The sequence below is a fragment of the Sinocyclocheilus grahami genome, unplaced genomic scaffold, assembly GCF_001515645.1.
Source record: "Sinocyclocheilus grahami isolate Dianchi unplaced genomic scaffold, SAMN03320097.WGS_v1.1 scaffold308.1, whole genome shotgun sequence".
Taxonomy (NCBI): Eukaryota; Metazoa; Chordata; class Actinopteri; order Cypriniformes; family Cyprinidae; genus Sinocyclocheilus; species Sinocyclocheilus grahami.
The window spans coordinates 542559-558577 of NW_015505487.1; the positions used below are offsets into that span (position 1 = coordinate 542559).

At 38.6% G+C, this 16019-nt stretch overlaps 1 pseudogene; it reads left to right on the plus strand.

Moving 5' to 3' along the window:
* The window catches only part of LOC107601608 (ceramide kinase-like protein), a 59896-nt pseudogene that overhangs the window by 41076 nt on the left and 2801 nt on the right, over positions 1-16019 (plus strand).

The window sequence follows — 16019 nt, forward strand, 5'->3', positions numbered from 1 at the left end:
GCATCTGAGATCGGCTCGATTTGAGAAAGGGGAAAACATTTAACCAGATAAAAAAAAACACTGGGTGGATTTTTATCATTATAGGGTGGTTGTGTACACACACTGCCAACACACATTTCAGTTCAAACAACTTGTAAAAGTGCATGTAGCATCCTATGACCCCTTTAAGAGTGGGCCATCAAGTAACCACCTAGCAACCACTCAGAACACCCTGGCAACCATGTAGCATCTAGTCTCAGCCTCAGACGTCACGCCCACGGACCGTTGGCTGAACATTTGATGCATAAGGCACACAAAATTGGAAACACTTCGGGAGTTTCGAAGTCGTCATTGGATTGGTTGAATTATACAGGATTTCCGGGAGATGCGTTCTTTAATGTTCCACCTGGAAACAAATATGCCGTGACGCCAAACCCAACTCATGTTAGAAGAAAGCCGTCATGTTTATAACTGTGACAATGAGCGCTTATCAGGATCAACTAAACGCTGCATTTTCATAAGTATGTGAAATATTTAGCGGCGTACCTTTAAAATACGTCCAAGAGTTTTACACATTTCCACGCCCCTAAACATGACGTGGCACAAAACGAAATGTGATTGGTTGCTTTATCTGTCAGTCATGGCCTCTTGGGCGGTCCTTGGCCATTCAAAGCGGCCATGGTTCCCAGACCTTCTGCCGCCAGTCTGAAGGTCTGGCTACGTGAGACTACATAGCATCACACTAGCAACCTATCCAATGCTTTGCATAACCCACAACACCCCAGCATCATGGCAGTGAGCTTTGCATTAGCAAGCATATAGTTAATCAACACACTCATTGAAAATCATAACTATTTTTACATTTGAGTTGGTGGCTAAAGGGCTGTTCACACCAAAACGATACCTATAATGATAATTATATTAGAGTCCACACCAAACCATGTTAACTTTCTCTTTATTATAATTGCGTGCTGCTTTAAATCCTCAAGCTCTTCAAAGTCAGGTTGATTCTGATTGGCTGTCAATTTTTAGCTGGAAAAAACTATTGTGAAAGTGCTACCAGTGATATTGTTCCTCTGTGTTGTTGGGCCCTGTCCCAAATGGCACACTTCACGTGCACTTGCGGTCTTGCGGACCTACAGACTTACTGTACAGGGCCTTATAGTTAGAGTTGTGGTGGGGACTTCCCTATTCTCATAGAATTAAAACTTTATAGTTATCTTTATCATCCTTGGTGTGAACAGCCCTTAATTTGCATGAATTTGTGCAATCTTATTCATGTTTTTGTATTTTTTGTCTGCTTACGCCCCTCTGATGGTTACATTTAGGGGTGGACCCTCATGCTTACTTTGTTTTTGAAAATTATATGGTTCTGTACAAATAGACAAAATCACCACCTCGTAAAATAGTTATGTTTTCTCATGAGATTCGGTGGAGTTTATCAATTTATTTTACTTTTTAAATTTTGTGTTGGCTTGCTCTTTTCAATTGGGTTGCTGTAGATGAAAGTACAGCTTGGTGCTAGCAACTCCGAAAAATGTATACCGTCTACTAGTGCATACATGTAAATGTGATGCTTATGAATATGCACACATGTTTTGTATGATCTGCTTACGCTGCAGTAACATTTAGGTTTAGGAGAGAACCTACTTATTTTTTCTAAAAATTATATGTTCCTGTACAAATCACATTGTATGAATTCAAATGAAATCACCACCTTGTAACATAGTTATGTTTTATCATGAGCTAATCAAATTATCTTGCTTTATTAAATTTGGCTTTCTGTAGCACAAACTGATAAAATGTATACCTAATGTATAATGTTATTTTGCTTTTTTAAATTTGTGCTGGTTTGCTTTTTTAAATGTTGGTTGCTGTAGCTCAAACAATAGAGCATGGTGCTAGCAAAAACATTCTCATGAAATGCATGAACTGATAAAGTGCATATCAAATACATTCAAATGTGATGCTTATGAATATGCGCAAATGTTTGTACAACCAAGCTCTCCTTTTCTTTTATTCCTACATCTCTCTATATCTCTCTGCAGTGTGTTTGTGGTTGTGTATGTGTGCTCATAAGTAGCAGCTGTACAACACTGCTGTGGACGGTTCTAAATGCATCTCACACTCATAATGACAGAAGAAGTGTATCCTCCGTCAGTAACCTGACCCAAGGGGAGGGACTGCACCCATCTGTTCTAACACAGTGTGGGACTCCCCCCTCTCCTCCCCTTTACCCACCTCCTCACATACACAGGACCCCATACTATATATGCATAGACATCCATGCACTACTACACACACACACCCAAACACGCACCAGGCGCCCCCTGCTTTTGGGAAGGGGACTCCACAATCTGTGCTCTAATGAATGTGGCTACCTGATTCCAGAAGCCATTTGAACAGTAATAGAATCCGTTTCCTGATGATGTGCTCCCGAGGGCAGAGGCTGAGAGCTCGAGGTGGAGCCATTAAACAGCATTTTACCTAATAGAAATTAAATATCTCATTCTGCCGCTCAGAACGCAGAGCTTTGAGAATATAAGTGATTGAATTAGCTCTATAGACTTTGTAAGAGATGAACAGGCAATATTAGCGAACTGTTGTGTTTGAGAGAAGCAATTACAGTTTGTAATTCACAGTTATTTACTGATAGCCAAAGCTTGTACATGGAAATCTCATTTTTGGCACTTATATGATCATTTAAGAGTCTAATTTAGCATTTTATGTGCTTAGACCAGTTTTAAATCGAAGTTAGATTTTTTAACTAAAAATAATGATATTTCACAGCTCATGCCAGAATGTGGCTCAGTTAGTGAGAAGTGAAAAAGGCGCCTGGGTTGTGGCTTTGTTTGGCAAGGTCAGAGCCACGTGAGTGAACATGAAGTTCACTTTGACTTGTAAGTGCTCCCCCTACAGGTCAGCTCTGAGAATTTAACTCATACAGTAACTGAGTCTATGACTATGTCTGGAACAGCAAAATAACATACTACTATTTCTGTAGTATGTGAATGTATATGCTCAGATCAATGTACAGTACATACAGCAAAGCATACTGCATCCCACAATGCAATACCTTTTATTTCCATGTCACGAATGAACTGAAAATAATGTGGCATTATTTTTTAAGTATCTTTTGACGTTTTTAAACAAAATTTGAGTAAAACAAATGGAATTGATTAATTTGTATTTATGAGATGATAACTGCATGTTTATTATATATATATATATACACATTATATATATTATAAATATTATTTGTAATATTTCACAATATTGCTGTTTTTACAGTATTTGTGATCACATATATATGTGTGTGTGTATATATATATATATATATATATACAGTGGGTACGGAAAGTATTCAGACCCCCTTCAATTTTTCACTCTTTGTTATATTGCAGCCATTTGCTAAAATCATTTAAGTTTAATGAGGAAAAAAAATTATGTACACACAGCAGAAAAACACAGAATTGTTGACATTTTTACAGATTTATTAAAAAAGAATTTGAACAGCTTGGGAAGGCCGAACACAAGAGCGGTCGCCTCTTTGTCCCACAACTCATATTCTTGATTAAAAATGCAAACAGCATGCAAGTATAAATTCTGCTTTACAGCCAGGACCATATGTTCGGCTTAAGCCATTTGCCAATGCTTGGAAAAGGGTACTAAAGACAGTTTGGAGTGCTTCCGTTTTGTTTTTTTGTAAAAAACCATTAACTCTTTCTTTTCCACAATCACAATCCACGCACTGTCCATTCTGAAAGACTGCAGCTTGGAAGACTATGATGGGTATATATATATATATATATATATATATATATACACACACATACACACACACACACACGATTTTCTGTCCCCACAATTGTGTACAGGTTTCATTGTCTGTAAGCTGGTACCAGGGAGAGCCAGGCATGTCATAATGAACAGACTTGCACTTGCATATCTGTTTGCTTCATGAAACACGTTCTTGAACAACAAAAAAACATCCATCTGCAAGTGTCACATCAGCCATGGTGAGCCCTTTGATGGGTGGTCACAGCTGGGACCCGCTCCATGGTGGAGATGCCCCAGAAAATGCTAAGTGGGGAGTGCACAATGCCATCTGCGGTGTGCCACCCCTCTTCCCCCGCATTCAGTGGCATTCTTCTGTGCCACACAGGCCAGGGGTTTGTGCCACACGACACCAAACCTGAATCGACAATGCTACTGGATCAAGCCTATATCCAACAAAATTGACTGACCACATTTAACCTTATTTTTCTGACCCATGACCCTTTGTTACTTGTTACTCAAGTTACATTACAGTACTGCAATAACTGCAGAGGTGAATGGTGGGAAAAATCTTGACCTTGTTTTGAACAGCTTGGGAAGGCCGAACACAAGAGCGGTCGCCTCTTTGTCCCACAACTCATATTCTTGATTAAAAATGCAAACAGCATGCAAGTATAAATTCTGTTTTACAGCCAGGACCATATGTTCGGCTTAAGCCATTTGCCAATGCTTGGAAAAGGGTACTAAAGACAGTTTGGAGTGCTTCCGTTTTGTTTTTTTGTAAAAAACCATTAACTCTTTCTTTTCCACAATCACAATCCACGCACTGTCCATTCTGAAAGACTGCAGCTTGGAAGACTATGATGGGTATATATATATATATATATATATATATATATACACACACACACACACACACACACTGAACAAAATTATAAACAACACTTTTGTTTTTGCCCCAATTTTTCATGAGCTGAACTCAAAGATCTAAGACTTTATGTACACAAAATGAATGAATGAATGAATGATGCATTTTTATAGCGCTTTGTGTATTGTTGTACACCCAAAGCGCTTTACAATCATGTGGGGGGGTCTCTCCTCAACCACCACCAGTGTGCAGCATCCACTTGGATGATGCGACGGCAGCCACAGGACAGCGGCGCCAGTGCGCTCACCACACACCAGCTACAGGTGGAGAGGAGAGAGAGTCATAGAGCCAATCAAGTGGTTGGTGATTATTAGGAGGCCATGACTGACAAAGGCCAGGGGGGCAATTAGGCTAGGACACCGGCATTACACCCCTACTCTTTACGAGAAATGCCATGGGATTTTTAATGACCACAGAGAGTCAGGACCTCGGTTTAACATCTCATCCGAAAGACGGTGCTTTTTGACAGTATAGTGTCCCCGTCACTAAACTGGGGCGTTAGGACCCACACAGACCACAGTGTGAGCACCCCCTGCTGGCCACCTCTTACACCTCTTCCAGCAGCAACCTAGTTTTCCCAGGAGGTCTCCCATCCAGGTATTAACCAGGCTTAACCCTGCTTAGTTTCAGTGGGCAACCAGTCTTGGGCTGCAGGGGGATATGGCTGTGTACATTGTTATGTAAATAATCTGAACAAGAAAGTATCGTATCTGCTGCTATAATAACTGATTCCTATTTTTTCTCTGAAATTTCCTGCCAGAAAGAACCAGAGCACTCTGAACGCAAGTCATATCGTAGGCTTTAAAACTTTTAAAAAAGGCGGGCCAACTAGGAAGGGAAAGGGACCGTTTCTGTATGTCAGCTGTATTATTTTGTTATGATGCCCCAATAAAAAAGAAGAAACTGCAAAAAGTCACAAAAATAGAAGCTGATTCAATACAGTATCAGCTATTTCAAAGAGAGAGTGCCGCTGGAGAGAATGTGAGGTGTATATATATATATATATATATATATATACACACACACACACACACACACACACTGAACAAAATTATAAACAACACTTTTGTTTTTGCCCCAATTTTTCATGAGCTGAACTCAAAGATCTAAGACTTTATGTACACAAAATGAATGAATGAATGAATGATGCATTTTTATAGCGCTTTGTGTATTGTTGTACACCCAAAGCGCTTTACAATCATGTTGGAGGTGAAGATGCTGGATGTGGAGGTCCTGGGCTGGTGTGGTTACACGTGGTCTGCGGTTGTGAGGCCGGTTGGATGTACTGCCAAATTCTCTGAAACGCCTTTGGAGACGGCTTATGGTAGAGAAATGAACATTCAATTCACGAGCAACAGCTCTGGTGGACATTCCTGCAGTCAGCATGCCAATTGCACGCTCCTTCAAAACTTGCGACATCTGTGGCATTGTGCTGATAAAACTGCACATTTTAGAGTGGCCTTTTATTGTGGCCAGCCTAAGGCACATCTGTGCAATAATCATGCTGTCTAATCAGCATCTTGATATGCCACACCTGTGAGGTGGATGGATTATCTCGGCAAAGGAGAAGTGCTCACCAACACAGATTTAGACAGATTTGTGAACAATATTTGAGAGAAATAAGCCTTTTGTGGACATAGAATAAGTCTTAGATCTTTGAGTTCAGCTCATGAAAAATGGGGGCAAAAACAAAAGTGTTGCGTTTATAATTTTGTTTTGCTCAGGCTTTTTATAGTTAACTAAAACCATCAAATATAAAATAAACGTTAGCTTAATGAAAGGGAAAATTAAGGAAAGGGAAACATTTCACATTCTTATATAGTTTAATTTGATGCACTATTTAAAAAAAAAAGAAAGGAAAGAAAAAAAAATGCTAATCTTTTGGTTCAGCACATTTTGCATTTGTTCAGACATGAACATGGTAGCAAAAAAAAAAAAAAAAGAAGAAACTTGAATAATTCCTCACATCCCATTTATTCCCTGTAGAGGAAATATGTTGCATTCCTTTGAACTCATTTAATTAACCTCTGAAGAATTCTGCAAAGGTAATACTAATCACATTTTTTCATTAATAGATCCATCACTCATTAATTACTTCAGCAACTGATGCTTCCTCCAGTTTAGATGGAACGGTGCTATTTCAGTTGCGTCTCATATGAAGTCACACGGTGTGCCACACACAATAGACATTAAAGTGATGGCACATCAGCGATGGATGCAATTATTCCCCTCACACATTTGTGTTCATTATCAGCACCCTCAATGGAAAGATTATATTTGTGCAATTTTTAATGCCATCACATTGACTACTGATAGATGGGAAGTGAGATAAGTGCCACAATATTAGACTGACATGCAGAGTTGGGGAATGTTACTTTTATGGAAGCAGAGTGTTACGTTACTTTTGCATTAGTTTTTCCCTCACCATGATCTCACTAATACGCCCTTTCCTGCAAAGTGGCAGCACTATGCTTGCTTTCAGGCGCATCTTAGTCAAACCATTTAAAGAAATGACAGACTCAATGTGAAGTCTTCCTTGGACAGATTAGCAAACTCTGAAAAATGAATTACTGTGAACTAGTGAGGAGCTTACATTTACTGGTAATGAAACAAAACTATGTTGATGTATAAAGCCTCCAATAATGGCTTGTCTTAAATATTGATATGCAGTTAATTTTAATTTAATTAATCAGCATATCGTGTAATTGATCTGATTAACATTCTTAATCAGTTGACTGTTCTACACACAACAAGTTAACTTCAACACTGAACCTTGGCTAATGTGGAATGGGGCTTGTTCATCTCGACCCCATCCGTCATTCCAATAAAGCTCTGCATTGTCTCTGCACGCCGTGTGTTTGGTGAGGCTTCTCGGTTGAAGCTTTAACCTCTACAGATGAAGATAAGGCACAGTCTCTGCCACCTGCAAAAAGCATAAAAGGACTTAACACAGCTAGTCCCGTCCACTCCCAAAGGTGAATAGGTGAGCTTTGATGCATCGCTTAATATTTACTATCCTGATTTGGTAGATTTGCAGTGTCCTTCGAGGCTTAACATATATGGATCAAAACATTGCAATCAGATTTATCCCAAACACCTGCGACTGCAAGGTCACAGAACTAATTTTGTGAGTGGCATGACTACTTGCTTATTAGTGCTGGCCGTGTCTGCTAAACAAATCTATTTGTGAGATTGTACAGTATTGCTAAAGGGCATTTCTGAATTAAATGTAATCAGCTTTACTAGGCTGTGTTCATTTATTAGTAATGTGCTTAAAGCAGATTAGTGGGCTCAGCCGCTTTTTAATGATTTATTTTGCTGCTGAGATCTGACAGATTTTCTGCTATTCTTAAAAAAATTTTTTTTTTTTCTTAATTCGAATACATGGTGCCCCTCAACACTTCCATGGTTTAATCTATTGTTCAATACAACATAATGGGAATTATGGTTTCCATTAACTGAAATGGATTCCTCTAATGGAATCCATTTAATCATATTTAAGGAATAACTGACATTTTTGCCATGCGTAATCTGTATGTTCAATCAAATAATCGTCCATATGGATTTACATTTATCCACATATGAGTGAACAACAGCCTAATTGTTACATGCGTGTTAGCCAGCCCTTGGCCATGAGTTTTGGGTCACATAACTCACCGCCCATCCGTTTGCTTTCTCTCTAGTGTGGTATGTGTTGGGGGAGATGGCTCTATAGCTGAGGTGGCCCACGGGTTGCTTCTCCGGGCCCAGATGGACGCTGGGAGGGACACAGATTCCATCTTCACGCCTCTCCAAGCAGCACTTCCTCTCGGCATAATACCAGCAGGTGAGGATCAGGGGTGGAAGAGGATCTCTTTCTGCTGCAGCTGTCCCCCGTACAGCCCAAAATGTCCAGCTCCTCTCAGGAGAGTGATCTCGGTCCTCGCCGAGTCAACATGAATTCAAAATTGACCCAATTTGCTTTTATTACACACGTCTCTGGTCTTGCTGTGCACAATTCATCATACACGTTACATATACACGTTATTCTGAAAGTAAACAAATGTTTTTTTCTTTGTGAACTTGTATCAACACATCTCCAGCTTTTTCCCAGATGATGTCACAAAACCAAATCGTTAACCCCTCCCCCTCAAACCACCTGGCTTTAGTACGTAACACACGTTCCAAAATACAAATTCCCAATGGTTATTCTTGTTAAATAACATGTTTCAGAAGGACATGAGAGTATGAAAGCAAATACTTCCATAATCTGTATTTTTTTTTATGAATTAAAAGTGGAATAATAAAAATATCAAAATAATAAATCAAAATATAAATTGTATATCGTTTGTGGTATTATTGTATCTATATTTTCATTAATTGTGTTATAATACTGTATTAATTTTAAACCAATTTTATTTGAATAATCTGTTAAATATTTTTAGTAAAAAAGTATTTAATAAAAAAGGTAACTGTCGCCAAATACATAACTAAATGAAAAAATATATAGTTTAATGTACAATGTAATACTACTAATAAGTTTATATTATTAGATCAAAACCAATTTTACTTGTATAATCTGTAATTTTTTTATGTTTATTATTTAACTTTAAATAAATTAATACAAACGCTAGCATAACATGTCCTCAAAGCCGCAGAACAATTTTGAGGTACTTAAGTACCTTCATGAGGTATTTAAATGAGGAAACGGAAATAAAACCTATAATCGATAATCACAGCATGTCAAAATATGATAATGTATAGCAACAGCCTTGTGGGTAAAGCCTGTGACTTTATGCTTCATTCCAGCACTAAAACAATCAGAGGCGTGCTGCCAATTAAAAATCGAACTCTAGTAATTTCGGTCTCTAGTTTCTGTACTGTCAGAATGATTTAGTTTGATTGGGTTCTGAAACTCCTCTAGCGAAAACAAACAGGCAGCTCATAACAGCAGCAAGTGAGAGTATCATTATCAAATTGATTTAATCACAGTCAGGACTCTGAATGGCCCACTCACACACACCGAGTTAATTGCCTTCAAGAGTGTCTGAAATGGAGCATCCTCCATTTGACTCTCCTTTGCTGCCTTTGAAACGGTTCCACTGGCCTTGGATCAGCGGCACAAAGCCCTGCGCATTGTCCACACTCACACAGGACTGACTAACCTCAAATTCTCTCTTTTTTGCAGGAATGTGGCGCAAACCAACCCCAAAAAGCTGGCAAACTGGGGTGGGAAGAGGAGGGGAGAGCAGGGTAGATTGGTACGGTAGCTGCCCCTACTTTTAGAAAGGGGGGGGGGGGGGGATGACCCCCTGCCTCTGCAGTTTTCCAGCACAGGTTCGGATGTGTCATTCAATGTGACATCAGACCCAGGTCAATCCTTAGGGATGGAGGAAATGGAGTCAAATCACTCTCTCTGTTACAACTTTGCAAAAACACCCATGTAAACTCTTAAAAATAAAGGATTCCAAAAGGGGGCTTTCACAGTGAAGCCATAGAAGAACCATGGAAGTTTTCGGTGTACAGATCCTAAAAGAATCATTATTTTCTTGGTGTAGTCAACATTTTAATAATCTACACTCTTAAAAACAAAAGTTTTTTTCAGTAATGCCATAGAAGAACCATTGTGGGTTCCTCAAATAACCTTTTGTGAACAGTTCTCAAAAGAACCATTTTTTTGTTAGTGTGAAGAACATTTAATTATCTAAAGAACCCTTTTCCACTATAAAGAATCTTTAAGATCCTTTTGTCCAATGAAAAGGTTCCATGGATGTTAAAGGTTTTACATGGAACCATTGATTCAGATGAAGAACCTTTATTTTTAAGAATGTAACAAACCTTTTGTGCAGTGGAAAGGTTCAATGGAGGTTAAAGGTTCTTCATGGAACCATTGATGCCAATAAAGAACCTGAATCAACTATAGTGATTCACCGCAAGTAATTACCATGTGCACATCAATAAAATATACATGAAATGCCCTCATATAGCAGCCAAGTTTAGGTCTAATTATCTTAGCTGGAAAACAGACAAGCTTCTTTAACGCTTTAATTTGTCATTTTTATGCTCCTTTCTGTCAGTATTCATAATGGTCAAGTTGAACAAATTCAAGGTTTTCTTTTTCGAAAGATTAAACTAATTACAAAGAGTGTATCTAAGACCTTATTTACACAATGCAGGATAAACATACCAAAATGCAGCGCCCTGCCCAATTAAAGGCTCTCTCACTGCACCATAGTATGTAGCCTACTGCTCAGTACGTATAGCATATAAATTGCAGGCTTCTAATTAATTTGCCTGCTTTTAAGGGTTTCAGGGGGACTGTTAATTTCTTTGATATTCCAGGCAAAGAACCAAAATGTTGGTGCAGTTTCCACGAGACTCTTAGACATGCTTGACTAGCGAGTCATTGCATCACATTCATCGGCCTGAATGAGGGAGACATTAACTGCCTTATGAATATTCATGCTGTCTGCTTAATTAAGTTAATTGTTCTACAGAAGTGCTCGCACTTCCAAGGACAGACGACAATCTCTCTCTCTCCCCCCTTCCTATCCCCCCCCCCCACTCTAATATCTGGGCACTACTACCATTCGTCACCGGGTTCTGGAATGGAGATGGGTAATATATGGAACTCCCGATGATGTTGGCACAGGCTTTTGCTCTGAGCGGGCCAACGCCCATCCCTCCCCCCCCCCCCTTCCTATCCCCCCCCCCCACTCTAATATCTGGGCACTACTACCATTCGTCACCGGGTTCTGGAATGGAGATGGGTAATATATGGAACTCCCGATGATGTTGGCACAGGCTTTTGCTCTGAGCCTTGCGGGAGAGGCAGATGCATGGTTGAAATATAGTGTTACCACATGGCAGCAGCGCTACAGACACCACCAAACAACAAAACGATCAATGTCAAACACCAAAAAACCATTGTTTCAAGACATTTTATGTCACATTGTAGGATCATTAAGACAATATTACGTCTATAAGTCATATAATCTTTAGTTTTTTTTCAGTGTGTTTTGGGGTTTGATCACAATAAACTATTAAATAGTGTTAAAATGTGTTTTATTATCCTTCTATATATAGGTTCTACCAATGTGGTGGCCTGCTCTGTGCATGGAATAAGACGGGCTATGACTGCAGCCTTGCACATCATCATGGGTATGTTTTTTTTTTTTTAAAGCTTCTAGCCATTCAGTAGCCTTACAGCTGCCTGTATGCTAACAGTAAGGCCTTAAGGAACCACAGGACTTAATGGAGCACAAATATACATGATCATAATATGTAAATGGGATTCATATTTACTTTTCAGTTCCACTGAGTTATGTGTGCAGGGGCAACGGTTTCATTTTCACCCATTGGAAGTCTCTCTCTCCCTCTTTTTGGTGCATCCCAATGGTAGTGCATGTGGTGGCTCTCTGTAATCTGTTGTTTAATTAGAGTGCAGAGGCTGTTGTTATGGGGGCCGAAAGAAGGCAAGTCCCCCACACAGACTCTGCCTCTCCAGCTTTGGAGATCATGGTTAACAGGTCCCATGGAATGAGAGACAGTCCCAGGAGAGGTGGAGATACGTCTGTCGTCAATCACCCATACAGTCCCGTCACAAACACTGAGTTTCTTTGACGTGGCTGTGGGCCGTCGTTGGAAGTGTTACTTCTGGCTGGCAGTGTTTGCTTTGGCTTTAGTACTGCATGTTCCTGTCTGTCTGTCTTTCTGCGAGGCGTATTTGAAGTTAGCACCAATATGTCTGGGCCATTGTGTCGACTGTGCAAGCTCTCCTGGGCTTATCTTAACAGACAAGCGGATTTGGCTTGTGTCAGGGGATTACATGCGCAAGCTAAGCTTGCATCCTCTAAAAAAAGACTGGGAAAAATTTTGCTTTACAGCTGAATTACGACTGGGATGAACACAATCAGAACCGCACAATAGAATTACAGAATCAGTTGTGCGCGCGAGTTAATGAGATTCTTTGTTGTCACTGTATCATTGTTCTATGTAGATTACTGATAAATTATTATCTAGTGATATTTTGTTTTCCAATCACAGGCTTCATATGAAGTTCATTGTTGCATTAAAGGAATAGTTCACCCAAAAATGGAAATCCTATCATTATTTACTCACCCTCATGTTATTCCAGAACGCTGCTTTTATTTGCTAATGGAGAAGACAAAAAGGAGCATTTTAGGGTATCTTCATATAGTTATTTTCCATACAATGACAATCAGGCTTTAAATGTACAAAAACAGCATAAAAAGCAACAAATGACTCATGAACTATATTCTAAGTATTCTGAAACTTTGGGTGAAGAACAGGATGAAATTTAAAGGCATAGTTCACCCAAAAATGAAAACCCTGTCAATTACTCACATTCATGCCATCCCAGAGTGCTGTATGCAGTTATTTACTTCTGGAGAAGTCAAAAGGAGAAATTTTAGTGAATTTTCACAGTTCTTTTCCATACAATGACAATCAGGGTTCAAAATGTACAAAAAAATGTGAAAGTCTACTAAAGTCATACTGTAGCTTTGTGTGAAGAACAGACTCAAATTTAAAAGGATAGTTCACCCAAAAATGAAATTTCTGTCAATATTTACTCACCCTTATTTCATTCCAGAATTATGTATATCTGTAGGAGACAAAAGGAGATTTTTAGGGAATCTTCACATAGTTATTCACTACACAAAATGTCTGGCTTTTGTCGCTGCGAGGTAAAAGAGAAACATCAATGGCACATAAGACACCTGACACGAATGAGAGCGTGATGCCCATTTAGGAGGGCCAATATAGGGCTTGTTCATTTCTAATTAAGCAATATTTACGCATGTGAATAAGGCCAACTGGCTGGATTTGGAAGGATTCAATGAATAATTCATGAGCAGCGATAGCATATGCATGGGTAGACAGAAGGAGGTCAGGAATGTGCCGGGCTACGGGGACTGGACTCAACCAATGGGCCACCAGATCCAGTCATTCCTGTTCACTCCGACATATGCAATGAATTAACTCAAGAGATGTCACATTGACACTTGATAGATTACTCTATTGTTTCTAATGGACTAGAATTAAATTTGCTGATTATAGGATGCACATTTACATCTACTTAAATATGTACATATGCATACAAGTACATAAATACATGCATAAACTTATTGATTGGACACTACCCTTCAAAAGTGTTTCTAAACATTTTCTTTTTTTTGAAAGAAATAATACTTTTATTTAGCAAGGACACATTAAATTAATCAAAAGTGCCAACATTTATTTAAATTAATTCAATTCAATTCAATTAATCAAAAAGGGTGTGCTTTGGAACTTTTTTCCCTGACAAAAAAAATGTATCAGGGTTTCCACAAAAATATTAAGCAGCTATTCGACATTAATAATAATAATAAATGTCTCTTCAGTGCCAGCTCTCACTCTACATTCTGTGATAGGTGAGCATGGATCCTGGCAGACCAGACAAGGTCTGTACCTGAATATCAGCATCATGGCTATTCCCTGCCTGTGCTCCATGGCCCCAAACACCAGGTCTGTGTTCTTCCACACCACCTCTATCCCTTCATGGCCAACCATTTTTGAAGTGATCATGACAACATCCTTTCTAGGTGCTTTATATTTAAATTCAACACATTTTACTTTCATAATGATAAATAGCATGATAAATATTGGCAAGGCCACTACTGTTAATAAGGTTTACACATGCATAAGGTTTAGGGTCAGTAAAATCATAAAAAAAGGAAAACAACAAGTTGTGATGTAGTCACTTATCATTTTTTAGTATGGCATATTTGCATGCACAAACTCAAGCTGTTAAGAGTCCACCTCACCTGTGTTTTTTAAATATTCCGTATTTGCAAAAGAATCTGATTTACACATTCATTTGCCATTATAAAATCATTGGGAAACTCACCACCAGTGATGTAGCGCTATCTCAATGCATCTGTTCTACTGAATCTACACTACAAGCGACCATCGCAACTCGACAAAACAAGATCTGTCCCACTATGTTCAGTGAAATTGTCTACATCGCAAGTGCCCGAAAGCTTTTTTAAATGTTAATAGAGTAGGAAAGATGTAGTTTTTTCAATGTCGATTCTGTGTTTAAAGCAGTGTTTATTTATGTTCCAAAGATCGGCCAAATCTGTCACCGGTTCTTGTTCTGGAACATCATAGTGTACAAACTAAGCACTGCCCTCAATCCTTCAGACTGTATGTCTTAAAAGCAAGTAAGATGGGCTCAGTAGATGATGTCAGTGTAGACTGTTAAACCTTGAGATCAGGTCAGTGTGTCAGCAACACGCAAGGCTAACTGAGTTTCCTGACTGCTTTCTTGCCTGTGTAGTGGGCGTTTGGTGCATGAAGCCGGCTAGAGTAGGCCAACATAATCCTGAAGGTTGGAATCAGTGGTTGGATCAGACTCGTAAGGTCAAAGCCACCAAACTGGACTAATCAGCACATAATTACTCTGATTAAAGGGAGTGGCCGGGTAGACTTAAGGACCGAGCATCTGTCCATGGGCCTATATGAGTGCTCAACAAACCCCTCTCCTTCCTGTCTTTACAGAGCAATACAAGTTAAGCTCAGCTTCTCGTAAGCGGGATCTTTAGTCAATGCGGTCACAGAGTTCGCATTTCAAGAAATAATTTCTTTAATCGTTATTGTCTTGTTTTTCAGTAAAAATATCTAAACATCCTGTCAACAATATGCATTTATTTGAATCACATTGCATACAATATTAAGACTTGCTTACTGAGAATATACACTGAAAACTTGCCTTAGGGCAAGTTATTTATTTTTCATTGGCTCAAGTAAAAAAATATAGATGTGAATCATTACCCTAAATTTTTTTAATTGGATGAATGAAACATTTTTTTCAGTGTATCTATATATCTAATAGGCAATTTGTTTGTTTTTTCTTGTCTTGTTTTAAACAGAAATCCTAAAAAAAATGCTAACGCTGAAAACAAGAAAAAACTAACAAGCAAAACAAAATCTGAAAAAATACAATTCAAGACTTATTCTTTAAAAAAAGTCTTAATATTTAGCAACTTTTACATCTCAAACAAATGAGACAAAAATATTGATTGCTGTGTTGTTGTTGTACATAAATTGTCAAAAAACATTTTCATCAAAAAACCTCCACATGGTTCATATTTGCAAGTCATAATTCTGATTGGACACTCAAAATTGTATAATTTTCACTTCAACTTCCAAAATATCTTCCATATATCTATAGATAACCGAATTAGTAACACAACTAGTAGTAGTATACATATACACTGTATATACTAGTTCTAGTTCCATTACTAATTATGATTTGCTCTTTCAGAAAAATTACAGAAATAAAAAAAAAGAA